The sequence below is a fragment of the Helianthus annuus genome, chromosome 10 (assembly GCF_002127325.2).
Source record: "Helianthus annuus cultivar XRQ/B chromosome 10, HanXRQr2.0-SUNRISE, whole genome shotgun sequence".
Taxonomy (NCBI): domain Eukaryota; kingdom Viridiplantae; phylum Streptophyta; class Magnoliopsida; order Asterales; family Asteraceae; genus Helianthus; species Helianthus annuus.
Genome location: NC_035442.2, coordinates 11,954,861 through 11,968,049, shown reverse-complemented (window position 1 = coordinate 11,968,049; position 13,189 = coordinate 11,954,861). Strand labels below are relative to the sequence as shown.

Genomic DNA, 13,189 nt, shown 5'->3' with positions numbered 1-13,189 from the left:
TGGTGTTGGGTTTGGGTTTGGTTTGGTTTGGTTTTGGAAAGTAGCATGAGGAATATTTTTGGTTTTTATTTGTGGACATTTAGGGTTTTATTTTCCCAATATACAAAAAAAAAAATTGAGTTTAAATCGGAACTTGTATATCTTTGTAAAAACTAGAGAGTGATTGTATGAATACTATTTGTGAATTTCCATACATATGATTATGTGATTAGAAAAGGAGATTATATATAGAAGATTTTTTAGCCCTTTTGTTTTTTTAGATTATGTGTGGTGGAGTTCTTTCAATCTTTTGCAACAACTATTGAATACGGCTTTGTGAAGAGGAGGGAAGAGAGAGAAATGAGAGAAGAGAGGAGTTTTTGAGAGGCGAAAGAGTGTCGGTTTGGGTAGATGCAAAGTAAACAACGCTTATAGAAAGAAAAAAAACTTATCGCACCCCTTGAAAGTTTAGTCTTCATTTTCCTAAAACTTAACGTTATTAGTGTCCTAAAACTTATTTTTATAAACACAGGAAACTACAAATAAAAAGTAAAAGATGTTGGAAAATTAGAATAATGTGAATGGAAATTAATTTAGTGATAATTTATGGGACTCTTCATGGTGACAAACTCTTGAGTAGAGTTTTTATGTCACTTGATTAGCTTTTATTAGAGTTTTTATTTCTCTAATTAAATACCTAATTAAGTGAAACTTTACTAGAGTTTTATGTCTCTAATAAATCACCATTTAAGAGAAACTTTTCATAACCCACATCTCTTGTAAAAATAGTAGGCTTTGTGCCTCATTTTGAGATAGAGAAAAATGCTAGAAAAATACAAGAGAAGGGATACAAGAAATATACATGAATATATGGAGAGTTCTTGGAAAGAAGAAATACTTGGAGACCCATGTGATGGGTACTTAGAGAAATATGTTTTCTCTATACGATTTCATCACCTTTGTATCATAATTTTCCACAAGTTCTAACACTACAATTACCGGATGTAACCTTGGGCCCGTGAGCCATCTCCGGCAGTACAGACTGCTTCGGCTGTTGTACCCTGGGAGACAGACGCGTCATCTTTAGTAGAGGCGCGCAATCTGTTTTAAGGGAAGCATGTTGAACACGTGCCTCAACCAAACTCGTGAACGTTTTAGTGTGTTCTTTGTTGCAGTCAAGGAGTATTTTTCAAGACTCAAGATGATGAATACTCGAGTCTAGGATGTTGTCAAGTGCGCGTGAAGGACCCACCAGAGATGCGGCTTGAATTAAGATTGGTATATATAATTATATTTATATTCTTTTATTTAGTTATTGCAACCAGTATTGTACCATGATATTTCCTAAGAATAACGAGAGTCTCGTTACGATATATTTTGTAATTATATTTTACAAAAGGTGAACCTATTTCATACAAACTTAAAACTGATTTCATGAGATTGTTGCTACAATCTTAAAACCTTATTTATAAGGATTTTGGGTTCACAAAAGGATTTATAATAATAAAAAAAATATATATATTTTAAAGATTATGATCTTGTAAATATTTGCTTTTGGGAAATATGTATGTGGTACAACTTGTTGTGTTTGGATTTCTTGAGATTGAGATACAATCTTAAATCCTATACCGCGGTACAAAACGAATGGTTTTGGTTCAATCGTTTGGTTTTTAAACGATTTTGGGAATCGTTAATTTTTCTAACTTTTATGTTAGATCGGGTTTATTAGTGTAAACCATACGTTTTTTGTAAACGTTAAATTCTCTAACATGTGTGTTAGACCGGAATTATTGGTGTCAACCATACGTTTTTTGTAAACGTTAAATTCTCTAACATGTGTGTTAGACCGGAATTATTGGTGTAAACCATATGTTTTTTGTAAACGTTAAACTCTCATAAGTAGAGTTTTTTTTATTACTTTAAATAAGAGTTTTATGTTAGTTGATTAGAGTTTTATGTCTCTAATTAAGTCTCTATTTAAAGTAGACTATTCATCCACCCATGGATTGATATGAACAAATAAGTCTTATAATGATTTTTGTAATCATTTGTCTTCTAACATGTGTGTTAGAAACGTTCATGAAACGCGTTAGTTTGAAGCAATTTTTTAATTGTTTAGTTTCTAACGGTGTATTAGAAATGACTTATTTATTTGAACCATATATGTGTTTTAGCAAGTCGAATTAACATTTTGTGGAAATGTTAATATTTCTAACGTGCGCGTTAGAATTTCTTTCATTTTAACATGATTGTTGAAAATGGTTAAAATACAAATGCTTTGAAATGTTTTATGTTGACATTTTATATAAGCAATTTGTTATAGCATTGTTTTAATGCTTTGTATGATTTAGAAATAAAATGTTATACATTGAAGTTAATGGTTGATTGGCTTCAAGGAAATAAATCACCATAAAGTGATGGTGTGGTAGTTATATGAATTTAATGAAATTAAAATCATTTACTAGACTCTTCATATGGAAGATAAACTCTTAAGGAGAGTTTCAAGTCAATTTATTAGTTTTTATTAGAGTTTATTTCTCTAATAAAATCTCTAATAAAGTGAGACTTTTACTAGAGTTTTAATGATGACATTTGATGAGTTTTATTAGAGTTTAAATATATAATTATTGAGACTCTTAACTCTTCATATGTGAAACTCTTGAGTAGAGTTTTAATGGTGACATTTGATGAGTTTTATTAGAGTTTAAATATATAATTATTGAGACTCCTAACTCTTCATATGTGAAACTCTTGAGTAGAGTTTTAATGGTGACATTTGATGAGTTTTATTAGAGTTTAAATATATAATTATTGAGACTCTTAACTCTTCATATGTGAAACTCTTGAGTAGAGTTTTAATGATAACATTTGATGAGTTTTATTAGAGTTTAAGTCTATAATTATTGAGACTCTTAACTCTTCATATGGTGAAACTCTTGAGTAGAGTTTTAGTGATGAAATTTGATGCTTTAATTTGGTCATGTTATATATATAATGACTTAAAGTTTTCTAACATGTGTGTTAGAAAATGTGTATCACGAATACGAGGTTAGAGATTGTTCATAATGGACATAAATGTTTTATGTAAACATTTAATTGCCTATGTGTGCATTAAAACTGATGAGAAACAGTTTATTTTATAAACTATATCTTTGGAAAACGTTTTATGTAAACGTTCGAGTCTATAATGTGCTTGTTATAACATTTTTTTTAACATGTGTGTTAAAAAAATGTTATTTGGTGAAAACAACTTGGTGTTGTTGTGAACAAATTTAATTGTTCAAGTTTACTACTTAAATGTAGTATTTGTAACAACTTGGTGTTGTTTTAAGCATAATTGTCCAAGTTTAAAGTTTCAAGATGAAATGGGAAACTTGTACTTACAAATGCATGGAGTCTTATTGAGGGAGTACCTCAAGACACGCCATGGGACAATATTATTGAGAAGATTTCGGTCAGATTATAAAGTGTTGAAGATAAAAGCACTTTGCTATTTGATGTCTACATATTGTCTATGCTTCCGTTTAAATTTCAAAAGTGATTGCCACTTATGATTTAGTTTCCAATGTATTAATTTTATTGTTTTGTGTTCAATATCTTCGGATAACACATGCAATTTTTTACAAAGAAATAAATCACTAATGGTTGTGACGTATAAATTATTTTTGTGGAAAATAATTATATCGTCGGTTATACATTGTTTAAAAGAATATGATTTTAAACGGATAGCACATGAAAAATACTTGGACATAAACAACTTGAGAGTTGTTACATTGACTAAAAGTCAAAGATGAAACATCAAATGTATAACCACATCATGAATGAGTAATGAAAGAACGTAGTGAGTGTATTGAGATGAAATACACTAACGACATTCATGTCGCATACTTCATTAGAAGTCATTGAAAAATTCACAAGTGTGAATTCTAACATATGAAAGTAAAAGTACTATATGTTATTGTATACCTTTAATAAATCTTGCGAGATTTATAAGTAGATGCGTCTACCACTTGATTATTGTTAGATCTATATGGAGATTTTACATTCATTAGGAGAGCATCCTAAATATACATATCTCCTAATGAATAACAATAGATGTGTGCAAATCACTTATGGCAAAATTATGAATGCCATGTTGTTGAGTGTCGATCTAGTTAACTCTATCTCACACATAATAGTGATTGTAGACAAGAAACATTCATCTTGTTGGTGATGAATGTGTTCAACAAGTGACTTGGATTAAGACTTATGTTTAAGTACTTACGAGTCAATGGTAGATTGTTGGAGATCAAAGGTAATCAAGTTATGTTCCTTAAATGAATGATGAAATTTAGCTTTGTGCTATATACAATAATTTGTGAGACCTTCCTAAATATTGATGTTTTAGGATTATGAATAAGTCTCATTATTTTGTCTTAACAAGGGATGAATGTTGCAAAGTGATATTATGATATCCTTAGGGCTGTGAAGAATCAGAATGATGCATCTTCTGTTCACATGCTAAAGTGTTGTAGTCTAAAGCATGCTAGACTAGTACTTGGTTAATTATGGGTCTTGACGGAGACTAATTAACTCTAAACATTCAAATGTGTATGAACACAAAAAGAATTTGTGTATGGACAAAGTTGAGAGAGAATTTTCATTCATTATAAGGAAATGACATGTAACTTTTAAAAGTTTGTTCGAAAGCTAATGAGGAGAACTCATTGTCTAAGCTTATTCTAGATGTTAAATTAGAATTATTCTAAGTTGGTGACAAACTTATGACAATGGCATGTGTTGCTTTGGTCAGCTCGGAAGCTTGTGTAAGCTAATGCAATATGAGTTGAATTCACTGATACAATAAGGTTGGTCTTGTTCAATCATATGTGTATAAATGTCGCCATAAGTGGTGTTACGGAAATGTTTATCAAATGGCAAGAAATGTGGGGGAGGAACCATTTAAGAAACAACCCTATAAGGGTATGTAGAAATGGTTCTCATTAACACATCTAAATGTTATCCAATAACACTTAAATGTGGGGGGTGTCTTGCATTTGTTTTTAGCAATAAGGATTTTGTAATCCAATCTAACATTGCAAATAGACGACTAAGTGGAGGACACAAAGGTCGTAGTGTATAATGGAGATGTGTTTGCCTTAAATGATACACGTATCTTACGAAGACATATGTTATAACCAGATTCAGATGGCCACTGAGGTTATAGTCTTAGAAGTTGACAATAGGCAAAATTAACTTATGAGTTAAGAACACATCATGACAACTGATCTCAAATACGCAAAGTTATTTGCTAATGTTATGGATCCAACAACCTGAGGGTTTATTAGAGATCAAGTTGTGGAATGGGACTGAAGCCCTTAAAAAATGAAGTTCATATGATGGAAACCTAACTCAGTAGACTGGAGATCCCAAGAATTGAGTTCAATAGGAAAACCTAATTGTATGAATAAGCGAGGTCACTGTGGGGGAATAACCCTACGCATTTAATAAGGTAGTTTATTATAAAGATTAATAAACTTCCTAGTCCATTCCTAAAAGTGACAAGTGTGAGGCTAAGCATAATATGTGGTAAATGATTTGGATAGATCACGGTAACCACAATGCTTTTAATGATCTAAGGAGAATCACCTATGTTAGAAAGAAGTGGGGTCGCTTCGAATGGAATTGAGGGCACAATTCCTAGAGCTCTCGCAGAACCAGGAAAGTGTTCCACGACCATTATTGGACACGACTATGAGGAGATGACCCGGCTAGGGAGAGTCTTGTGTGAAGTGTATTGTCGTCTACACAAACGGCAGACGAGTTCAAAGACATCGAGATCTACTCAGAGCTAGTGGGCTAAGTGCATTTCATGAGCGAAGGTTCAAAGGGTAACACCTACCTATCGTATGCAAAACTCAACTGTCGAGGTTCCATTGGATTTTTGTGTTTTTGATTAATCTCCATTCATGTGGGGGATTGTTGGAAAATTAGAATAATGTGAATGGAAATTAATTTAGTGATAATTTATGGGACTCTTCATGGTGACAAACTCTTGAGTAGAGTTTTTATGTCACTTGATTAGCTTTTATTAGAGTTTTTATTTCTCTAATTAAATACCTAATTAAGTGAAACTTTACTAGAGTTTTATGTCTCTAATAAATCACCATTTAAGAGAAACTTTTCATAACCCACATCTCTTGTAAAAATAGTAGGCTTTGTGCCTCATTTTGAGATAGAGAAAAATGCTCGAAAAATACAAGAGAAGGGATACAAGAAATATACATGAATATATGGAGAGTTCTTGGAAAGAAGAAATACTTGGAGACCCATGTGATGGGTACTTAGAGAAATATGTTTTCTCTATACGATTTCATCACCTTTGTATCATAATTTTCCACAAGTTCTAACACTACAATTACCGGATGTAACCTTGGGCCCGTGAGCCATCTCCGGCAGTACAGACTGCTTCGGCTGTTGTACCCTGGGAGACAGACACGTCATCTTTAGTAGAGGCGCGCAATCTGTTTTAAGGGAAGCGTGTTGAACACGTGCCTCAACCAAATTCGTGAACGTTTTAGTGTGCTCTTTGTTGCAGTCAAGGAGTATTTTTCAAGACTCAAGATGATAAATACTCAAGTCTAGGATGCTGTCAAGTGCGCGTGAAGGACCCACCAGAGATGCGGCTTGAATTAAGATTGGTATATATAATTATATTTATATTCTTTTATTTAGTTATTGCAACCAGTATTGTATCATGATATTTCCTAAGAATAACGAGAGTCTCGTTACGATATATTTTGTAATTATATTTTACAAAAGGTGAACCTATTTCATACAAAAGATACAAAATGTATTCAGTAAAAAACTCAAAAGAAAGTCTAAAAACTTGGTTTATAAAAATGGGAATGTGAGTTGGTTCCGTTTAGTTTCGAATCAGACACGCCCGAAAAAACAAAATTCTTGAAACTAACTACATGAGGACCGGACCATAGATTAATCGGGCTATCGCTCACATTTGTGACCCAATGCGTTTGGATAAAATTATTGAAACTAATTCCGTGAGGAGCGGACCATAGATTAATCGGGATAGTACGGTATTCGTTCGTTTTGATCGCTTCTAACTTTAATCACCCCTAAATATAAGAATTCTAAACAAAGCTGTCGGGCATCCAAGTTTTCAAGTTATTATTTATTAACATGCCTTTGTCAAAGGCCCATATACAAATCTTGTTGAGGCCCAATCAACAATATAGTTTATGTTCTTAACGAGTTGACGCTAACCCGCGTGTTGTAGCGGGGTGTTGAAAATGAATTATTTTAATATGACTATTCTATTCACAAATTGCATCCAAAGTGGGTTAATTTTCAATTCTTTTGAATATAATAACAAAATCCAACAACTAAATACCACAAAACTGAACTTGGTAGCAAATTTTATGCGATTGTCACCTAAAACAAATTTGTCATTTTTAAAACTTAAAAGGCATCATATCAAAAGATGGGGCATAACATGTGGTTAGTTGTTGATAAGAAAACCCATTTGACAATAATAGACATAGAGGTGTTTCTTGAAAAAAAAAATCAAACAAGGGAAAAGATCAAATAGGAAGTTAATTTTCGCTAGGAGGGATAGGAAGCCATAGGATTATGACATGTGGCAAATTTTAAAATAAAGAGAAAGGGTATTTTAGTCAATCCAACTACTTCTTCTTCCTTTTTCAAAACCAAGTAAATTCAAAAACCCAACATTTTCAAAACCCACCATCTTCAACTATTTCTTCACTTTCTATCTCAATAATCACTACATTATAGTGCGATTTTCATCACCAATCAATGATTCAGAACCCGATCAACGTGTTCTTCAGCTTTTTTTGAAGAAAACCCAGTTTAATTTCATAAAAAATCTCGTTTTTCTGGTGATTTTGGAGATAATCACTCGATTCGTTCGATTTGAGCGTTGATAAGTGTTTCTATCATTCAAATTTCGTCAATTGATGAAGAAATCGGCTTCAATCCATGTAAGAAATTCTTTAATTTCATTTTCATGATCTGGGTTTTTGATTTAGTTATTGCGTTTTACGATCTTTGCGGAGGTCCGGGGGCGGCAGCCCCCGGTAGCGGGGTCCCAGGGGCGGCAGCCCCTGGCGTGGTCCAAGGGGCAGAGCCCCTGGCTGGGGTTGAATTGCTGTACTAAAAACGCATCAGAAAAATTAATTTTCCAGAAATTGGCTCATTTCGAAGACAGTAATTCGTAGACAATTCAGACAGTTCACAGTGACAGACAGTTTTATGTGTCCATTGCGTTTTAGAAATAAGAGAGTTTTATGTGGTTTCTGGCTAATGCGTTTTAGAAAAAAACACATTTTTAAGTGTTTTTAGTCATTGCGTTTTAGGTAAAACACATTTTTAGGTGTTTTCAGTCCATTGCGTTTTAGAATGAGTCATTTTTAAGTGTTTTCTGGCCATTGCGTTTTACATATAAGGCATTTCTTTGTGTTTTTGGTGCATTGCGTTTTAGGTAAAACACTTTTTTATGTGTTTTCAGTCTATTGCGTTTTAGAAAACAGACATTTTTAAGTGTATTCTGGCCATTGCATTTTACAAATAAGTCATTTCTTTGTGTTTTTGGTGCATTGCGTTTTAGGTAAAACACTTTTTTATGTGTTTTCTGGCCATTGCGTTTTACAAATAAGACATTTCTATGTGTTTTCTGGCTATTGCGTTTTACAAATAAGTCATTTCTTTGTGTTTTTGGTGCATTGCGTTTTAGAAAAATGTCATTTTTTAGGTTTTCTTTTTCATTGCGTTTTACGTGGTTTTTCTATTGCGTTTTACGCAACTGGGTTTAATTTTTTTTTTTTTAATATAGCAATAGTATACTCGTTTTAAAGATAAAAAACGCTCGTTTTTTTGTGCAATTTTTGTAAAAAAATAATGTCGTATGAAAGAGTTATTAACGTTTAAAAAAATGAGGGGGGGGGGAATTGGAGGAGAGAGAAACTATTGGCTTGGATTGACTAGAATGCCCTTGAACAAACTCACGCGCCTCTTTTCTTCCTTTTAATTTCCCTGATTTAATCTTAGCCCTTGATTAACTTAATGGATGGTCAAGATCACTTCCTATCCTTCCTAGCCAAATAAACTTCCTGTTGTATCTCCACCCTTGCAAACAAATGTGTTTCTTGAATAAGTTTCATAATAGGCATAATTTCAAATGATCTCTTGGCCTAGTGGTCAAGTGGAAGGTGGGAAGTGTTACTTCTCTTTGAGGTCCTGGGTTGAAATCCAGGCAGTGGGGGAGTTTTAATACTAACTTGGTGATACTAACAAACTAACTACTAACCCGGTTAGCAACATCCTAACCATACGCCGTTCAAAAAAAATAGGCACAATTTCACATAACCTATATCATCGTCCATCTAAAATACAAATGTAGGCAAAAATAACATAGTTTATAGATTACATCTGTTGCACATTTCAACATATCTTCGTAACAAAATTCAATATCCCTAAATTATCTACCAAAAGTAAATTATTTCGCAATATCCCCCAATTATATAACAAAAGTAAATTTATTTTCAATTAAAATCTAACAATACAACATCAAAAATTCAACATGGGAAATAGTTGTGTATTCAACTTTTTTTTAAAAATTAACGAAAACATAGATTAATATCAAACTAATCTAGTTAAATGAGTTTAAAAGGTAAACTTTGTATACATAAAAAAACAATGATTGTAAAATTTATTATAATAATACTAACAGTAATCTCGTTTATATCATGGTTAACACTCTTTAAAACAAATCTAAAAACTGAAAAATAAAGCAAAAGAAAACCATAACGTGAAACCATATGCGTTGATGTGCAGGCTTGAACATAGTAATAAAGTGAGACTCGTTTTAGATTTTTTTATAATAGGCTTTGCAACATAAAATGATCATCTCATCCCAAACTTTTCACCATTTCACCGTCACTACAGTTTCGTGGTTGTAGCCGACAACCCCCCTCTGGTGCACAACCGCTAGCATGGCCTTCTCCCTCCTGGTGGTCAGCGAACCCCCTTCACATTCTCGGCACTTTGGTACACTCACTGCAAACAATCGAAATCTCCGTCAATCAATCGAATTGAATTGCAGCCTCATGAATCATGAACCAAGTGATGTGTTTGGATCTTTATTATCCAGCGAATGGAGAGATACGTTGTTGCCTTCATTTGTTATTGTGGCCGAGTTATTTTGAGGGCGGTTGTTATCCGGCTTATATCATATATAAATATGAAGGGATCTGACGGTTGTTGTTCAGAGAGGATGCGATGATATGTACAGATACGATACGACGGTTGCATGTTCGGAGAGATACCATAAGTGACTATAGTGGTTAATAATCTAGATTATTATATATATTAATAATGAAACGATACAACGATTCAGTGTTGATTTGTTTTTTTTTTTCAAACGGTGTGTCGGAACAATGCGTTAGTTACTTTCGGGTTCAAATGGTGCGTCGGTACTTTCCGGGTGTGTAGTAACTTAACTTGCAACTTTAAACGGTGCATCGGTTTCTTTCCAGTTCAAATGGTGCGTAGGGACGGTGCATCGGTATTTTCCGGTTGTGTAGTAACTTGAAAGGGTGTGACCCTTTGATTTTATGCCGTTTATTAGTGTGCCGGTGCGATAGTTCATGTGGACACCTTTGTTTAATTCCTTACAAATGGTGTGGGATGTAGGGCCGGCTCAAAATTTTCTAAGTATTTCTAGGCCTAAAGCGGATAGTAAAATTGGGGCAACCAAAAAAATTGCTATGGATCCTATTATGCATATATCATCTTTGTAAACGCATAATTATATATCATAAACCTCAATGTTAACAATCTCAAAGCTAAAATTACCAACATATAAAATATTTTCTTAGAATTTGAGGCCTTAGGAAAATGGAGGCCTAAAGCTCTTGCTTTATTTCACTCCCCCTTGAGCCGGCCCTGGTGGGATGTTCCATGCATGTTCTGCACATTGTGGTTACGTCAGTAATGGGTAGGTTTGAGTATTTGTATGTATATCATATATACATAATATAAGTGGAAGCGATGATTCCATATTCCATGCGAACAGATCGACAATGGAAGATTGAATAGGTGTGATGATTGGTTTCATGCAAAAATTGTAATGGGTATCATATATTTAAAAGTAGTTTGATGGGTTATGACTTTTGAAAGGGTGTGTTGTGTTTAAAAGTTGTGACATTTTTGTAAGGGTGTGTTATATTTAAAAATTGTTTGAAGAGTTGTAATCTAAACACCTGAATTGTTGATTCTTATGTCCATGCGTTGGTTCAAGTATGTCTCGGTTCATTTGAAGAGTTTAATCAAGTACATATGCGAGAGGCAGTTATGTATAAAATGAAAGGGTGTGAGTAAAATAAAGTAAAGGGTGTGACTTTTAAATAAATGGGACATAACCCAAATATATTTATTAAATGGGTATGTATATTGAGACATGTTGGTTTGGGTTATGTGTTTATTAAGGCAAGGGTATTAGTTAAGGGTTATGTGTAAAGAGACACAACTTTTAAGTTACCTTAAGGCACCCTAAGTTACTTTTTGTAGGGTTATATAATGGCTATTTAGAGGGTTAAATACAAAGCTGGAATAGCTCAGTTGGTTAGAGCGTGTGGCTGTTAACCACAAGGTCGGAGGTTCAAGCCCTCCTTCTAGCGATTCTATTCTTTTTTTTTTTCTCTAATTATCATCACTACGATGAACTAAAAATGAAAAAGAAAATTCAAAATTCTGAAATTGATATCCATAAGTAAAAGTTTCCTTTTGATGTGTAACTAAATGCAATTGCATATGTAAACTTTATTAATTTCATGTTACCTACTTACCTAACCCAAAATTTAAATTGTATATATATCCCCTCTCATAATTCAAATTTAATCATTTTTAATTTATTGTATATATATCCCCTCTCATAATTCAAATTTAATCATTTTTAATTTAAATTGTATATATATTCCATTTATTTTAGTATAATTTAGATTTTTCAGAAATTTTATATTTACCCATTTTTAACTAGTGTTTTTTTTTTCTTTTTCTGGTTAATTTATGTTTCGCTAATGATTTTTTTTATATTTATCGAGTTTTACATAAGTTTTTATATTTCGTTTATCATTATTTTCTTTCGTCTATGTTAATCTACTATTATTATGAGCTTTTTGAGTGTCACTCATAATAATTACGAGTTAGAATCATTAAAATAAAAAACATTGGAACAAAATAAAAACATGCAGTTAAAAAAATGTTGGGGCAGTTCACTTGATAGAGGCATATGCCTCTTTTAGGGGAGGTTATAGGTTTAAAACTAGGCAGAAGGGAGTAATATAGAATTATTGGTGTAAAGGAGGTAACATTAGCCGTTCGAAAAAAACATGCCTTAATCTTGCTATTGCATATAGATGAAAAATTGTATCTACCTAAATGAAAGACAGGTTGAGAGAGATTTCACATGAGAAAATCCAGCAAGCAACTTATATGGTGTCACCAACTGATTCAAAAAATAATTCCTTTTGTGCCATTGCTTCATGGTAATCACAACTTTCTTCAAGGGTTCTAGGTTTTCAAATGAAATGCATGTTTGATCAATTCTTTTTGAAATTTGTAGAGGGTTTAAGTCCTCAAGTATAATCTATGTCTAGAGATGGAATTCGATATGAACCAAATTGGGTTTGGGAAATTTTAGAAGAATAGGTAATAACCTTCGAACAATATAATGACAAATCATAAGAAAAGAGAGTTTGGGAGCAATTTCGATACTCATATCATATCCAAAAATATAAGAGCATCCATAATAGAGGTAATTTTGGTGTTTTTAAGGAGAGAGGGTGTGATGTGGAGAAGAGAGGGGGTGAGGTGGAGGAGAGATGGTATAGTGGTGTATATGAGAAAAAATGAGAAAAATGGAGAGAAGAAGGGTATGTGAGTGTGATGTAGGAGAGAGGAGAGAGAATATAAATATTTGATGGATATTTTGTTTGTGAGAGGGCAAGAGAGAGAAATTTATGGCAGGTACCATGTGGCACCTTAAAAACATCTCCTACAGTTGTTCATAAAAAAAAAAAAAAAAAAAAAAAAAACATCTCCTACATATTGCTTATTATGGTTGCTCTAAAGGATGACTACATTTATAACCTTATAATTAAGCAAATAACTACCGACTACTCATTAATTAGAT

General features: G+C 32.9%; 1 non-coding gene across 1 annotated transcript; it reads left to right on the top strand.

Annotated features, from left to right (window-relative positions):
• Nucleotides 1-11,601: 11,601 nt before the first annotated feature.
• TRNAN-GUU lies at nucleotides 11,602-11,675 on the top strand. The gene has a single exon. It is a non-coding gene; the product is annotated as a tRNA-Asn (tRNA).
• The last annotated feature ends 1,514 nt before the right edge of the window (nucleotides 11,676-13,189 follow it).